We start from the raw sequence: 5,533 nt of genomic DNA, 5'->3' as shown, positions 1-5,533 counted from the left end.
GCTTGGATTTCTTGTTGTTCTGCTTCCAATTCTTGCAACCCATTACCTGCACGTAACAACTCCTGCTCAAGGTGATCTATTATATCAGTTTTTTCCTGAATTTGCCTTTCAAAAAGAGTTTTTTCATCTGCGTAGCCATCAATGATACCTGTAAGATAAAATGAACAGGAAATGGAATTACAACTCATTTAAATTTGAACATTAATATGTTTTAATATGAACAAAAGAGCTGTTAGCAAAACTTTAAATCATTCCAACCTATTAAGAGTCTTGAATGAATTTGCTATTAATAGCAGCAACTTATTGACTTTTTTTTTTAGTTGAAGATGGACACAATACCTTTACTTAGTATATTTTATGTGGTGCTGGGGACTGAAGCCAGTGCTTCATGTGTGCTATCAAATGTTCTACCACTGAACCACAACCCCAGCCCTTAACTTTTAATATGTACATTTGATTTAGTCGTCGTCTTCTTTTTTGAGTACCAGGAATTGAACCCAGGGGTGCTTTACCACTGAGTTACATCCCCAGTTCTATTTTATTTAGAAACAAGGTCTCACTAAGTTTCTTAGGGCATTGCTAAATTGCTGAGGCTGGCATTGAGTTAATAATCTTCCTGCCTCAGTGTCCCTGGGCATGTCACTGGGATTACAGGCATGTGCCACTGTGCCTGGCCTAATGCAGTCTTCTTGTTTACCAACCTGACATTAATGTAAAATTTCTCTAAACTTTCAAATACTTTGCTATACTGAAGTATCATCACATTGTATATGCGTAATTCACTTTAGTAAAAAGATAAAAATAGACAAGTTTCTAGCTTAATGTAAATCAGATATTATAAATCGAATCACAATTCTAATAGAGTAAAGAGAATGGGAGAGGGGAAAGAAGACGGGAGGGAAAAGAAGGGGATCATGAACTGAAATTTATTTCCATGCATGTATGAGTTTGTTGAGATGAACTCAGCTACTATGTATGACTATGAAGCTCTAACAAAACATTTTCTCTCAAGTTGGTATTTTAATTCTAGAAGGTTAAGGTCAATACCACAGCATGGGGGAAGAGGCAAAGCCCAAGGCTTTAGAGGCTTAAAGCCTATGGTCACTATTTAATGGTTACCTTAAACAATTCAATAACATCTTTACCTTCGGTTTTCTCATTTTTAAATTACAGGCATGTCTTAGGATGGTGGGATCATGGTAACAACTCTCCACCATCCATTTCTCTATTTTCTAAAATTCCTTTATATTTTCAGTAATTCTACAAGTTCCTTTTATATTTAAATGTGTATATGCAGTTTTAAAAACTGCTTGGAAAAACTCTGAAGACAAACTACAACTACTTTCCAATGGCTGCTCTAAATTAGAGTAGATTTGTTTCTGAATTTGGCTGTACATCAAAATCTCTATTTTAAGATTGAAGTTCTGCTACTCTGACTTGCCAAAGGCAAGGTACTTACCCTCAGCCTTACTGAGCTCCACTGCCAGCTGTTCTCTGGCCCTAGACTCTTCATGAAGGCGCTCTCGCAGTTCTTCTTGGCATTTAAGGAACTCTGTTGCCTGTTGTTTCTGTTTGAATGACTCACGCATCAATTCTGTTTGTGTAACTTTTGCATGTTCAAGCTAAATAAGAAGGGAAAGAATACATAAAGGAAGATGAAGTGTTGGAAAACAAGTGTCATTTTTCATTAAAGTAAGGATTTCAAATAAAAGACATATTTCTGACTTACAGTCACTTAAGACATTCTAATGCATGTTAACATTTGTGGGTAGGATAAGTCAGTAGTAGACTCCACATTTGTTTTGAACACTTTAGAATTCGGAGGCATTAAAAATATAGCCTTCTTAGAATGCTATCATTGGCATATACTAACTCCATTTTTAAAATAGTTTTTAAGATGGTAATACACACTTGAAGCCAAAGCTCTCAATCGCCATAACTTAATCATTTGTGTGAAATTACAAAAAAGCACTAACTTTGCTTTAGTTATCTGAGCTTTTATATGTCACCATCTACTTATCTGTTTTTTACTAAAACAACTACATGCAGAAAAAAAAAAACCTCCACAAAAAACAAAAAAACTGAGCTCAAATGTTTCCAGTACTTAGCCCCAGAATTTTAAGAAATAATTGTATGTATTGACAACAGGCTTACAGCAAGTCTCTTAAATAAATTTTGTAAATTTACATAAGTTTGTGTATCAGAAAGACATTACTGCCATGTTTTAAGCTTAAAATGATAAAATGTAGTGGTTTCTAAGGTTTGTAATTAGACATTAATAATGTATTATAAAATTGATAATATTTAAAATCTTATTCTTAAAGACTTCTGCTCCTCACACCTGAGTGTTATTGCCAAACCAAATCAATTTCCAAAATATTCAGTATACAATTATTGTTTTTTAAATTTAATTCATTTTTTTATGTTGTAGATGGACAAAATACCTTTGTTTTACTTATTTATTTTTATGTGGTGCTGAGGATTGAACCTAGTGCCTCACACATGTTAGGCAATCACTCTACCACTGAGCTACAACCCCAACCCCAATAATTGTTGTTTTAAAAGAAAGTTTAAAATTTATTTATAACCTATTATTTAAAAATGAGCATAGATATAAGACTCATAATGGAAAATTAAACATAAATTTTAATTTGTAACTAATTTCCTAAAATATCTGTGAAAATATATTGTTACTTTAAAAAGGAAAAATTTTATGAACATGTTCACTTTTAACTACCAACAGTATTTTCCTTTAAATGTGGATAAATACTATATTTTAATTTTTACTATAAAGAAAATGACCATGAAGTATACATGCTGTACACAACTACTCTCCTGAATTTAGTCAATACATTTTTTAAAATACATCAATTGCTTCAATATGTACATAATTTTTATTATATACTAATGACCTAGAAAATACATGAAATATAGAGTTCAAAGTTATAACTAAAAAAAGATGAACTATTTTCCAAATTTACTACATAAATTCAATAGAGTATTTACAATAAAATAAATATTTGCTTTAGATAAATTTGATAAGTCTTTGCCTCTATGCTCCATTTCACGACAAGATCTAAACCACCTTCACATACATTTAGATATTTACCATGAAATCATGAAAAAACCCTTCAGTTTTAGAAACAAAGCAAAAACCTCAAGCAATCAAATAAGTAAGACTAATATATTTTATTTACAATAGCAATTGGGATCCACTGCATTTGGGATAAGAGTCCCCCTTAAAATTCTCATTTACATACTTTACACAATACCTTCTATCCAGTTAAGGTATGATTTACTCCTAATATCTATAATAGTATGAATTATATAAAAATTTAAACTCAATATTTTCAAAGTATTTAGTAAACTCACCATTATACTTAAAGTATGGATAAGCTTTAGTAAAGATTATGACACTTAAAACAAAAGTTGTAGAAGGGGTAACAACACTATTCTAAAAACCATCTGGTTTGTTAAATATTAGCTAGCATGTACAGTTAAAGTCACCAAAGTTATAAAAAGTGCTGAATAACTTATAGTCAATCATTCACAACATATTTGAGAATCAAACCTGGAATACTGAATATGCAGGTATCTTTATGCTAAACACCTTTAGCAATGTTTATAAGTTTCACATTAAAAACAGAAAAAAGATATTTCTCTACAGAATTAGTTGACATATAAAAAACTAAAAATAAGTTCCTTATGGTGTAAGAAAATCTAGAATCCAAGTTTGCTTTTACCTTGCCTGGAACTACTGTCAGTATGTCATGGATGTAAACAATTCATTTAGCTGGTCTAGGTATCACAATACCTATTCTCTCAAATATAATCATTCCATTTTTATTCCCATTTTTATTCAGGATTGGATTCATAAACATACAAAAACAAGAATCTTAAAGACAAGCAGAATATTTTTAAACAATTCACCTGGCACTGGAGAAGTGTAATATTATCTCATTCTGCTTTCTGGAATTAAGAACACAGCCAAGTTGGGACTTTTAGATCAAATTGAGCCCTTTGATACATTTAGGATGAATGGGCAGCAGTATATACCAAACAATAACAAAATAAGGTTCTATTCCGTTAACCTTATTAACAATACTTAAAATTTCATTTCTCATTATACTTATTTGTTAGTATATTAACAACATAAAGCATCTGAGTTTTAGTTTTATTATTAAACAAAAGCATAAATCACTTTTTTAAAAAAATTAGTTTTTAGTTGTAGATGAACATAATACCTTTATTCATTTATTTTATGTGGTGCTGAGGATCGAACCTAGTGCCTCACCCATGCAAGGCAAGCACTCTACCACTGAGCCACAATTCCAGCCCATAAGTCACTTTTTTAAAAAAAAGTATTTTTCTTACTTATAATTCCAAAACAACATGAAGTTAATTTATTACCACCATATATGTTATTTTCCAAAAGGAAACAGCTACTTACCAGATAGTTTAGCTAAAATCTAATTCTAACAGAGAAAAACAAAATACTCAAGATTCTTTATCCACCCCCTCCAACCCCCACCCCCTCCACTTTTTTTTCCGCCCATACTAGAGATTGATCCCAGGGCCTCACACATGCTGGGCAAGTGCTCTACCACCAAGCTACATCTCCAGCCCCTTCTCCTAATAAAGTTATAACTCCTGATATTTTATAATGGGGAAATAATATAAACAACAACAACAACAACAAAAATATATATATATATATATATATAAAGTTTATAGGGCCAGGGTTGTGCGCCTCAGTGGTAGAGCATTTGCCTAGCATGCATGAGGCACTGGGTTCAATCCCGGGAACCACATAAAAATAAATAAAATAAAGGTATTGTGTCCATATACAACTACAAAAATATTTTTAAAAATTAAGTTCACAAAATAAAAGACTTTTGCCTATTTAATTTTTATTCATTGGTCATCATAGTATTATAGAAAACTGCTTATTCAGAGAAAAATTATAATAAATTTTATTTGGAAATAAATACTATACATTTATGAGTTTCTCACTCATGACAAGTCAATAGGTTCTATGAATACTTCAATCCCTTAAGATACTAATTAAAATCATTCTGCCTTGAACAGCTACAGCTAAATTAGTTTTCATAAACATTTCACAAGTTTTGCATTACATAAAAAGCTGACAGTTTTATTTGAATACTCCTCTGAACAAGATATATCTATCGTGAACACATAAAATAAATTTGAAATTCAGATAATTTTAAAAGAAGTAGAATTTATTGTTTTCTGATAAAGGCTGCAATTAGTTGGGGTAACAGATCCTCAACTAACAAGAAAAAAGAATTAGTATATAGATAATAAGATACTTTGAATTGTCTTCTTGAATTTGTAGCAATTTCCTTTTATGTTCTTACATTTAATTGAGCAAATCTTTTGGCCACAGGTATTACCTAGTTATAATATAATTAACCTTCAATTAGTTTAAATAAAATTAACACAGGTATAATTTACAATGAGAACTTAACATGTACTATGTCCATAAGACAACCAAGAATACTATAACCTGACT

Source organism: Spermophilus citellus, assembly GCF_964194105.1.
Source record: "Spermophilus citellus genome assembly, chromosome: 16".
Taxonomy (NCBI): Eukaryota; Metazoa; Chordata; class Mammalia; order Rodentia; family Sciuridae; genus Spermophilus; species Spermophilus citellus.
This window is presented reverse-complemented; position numbering follows the sequence as displayed.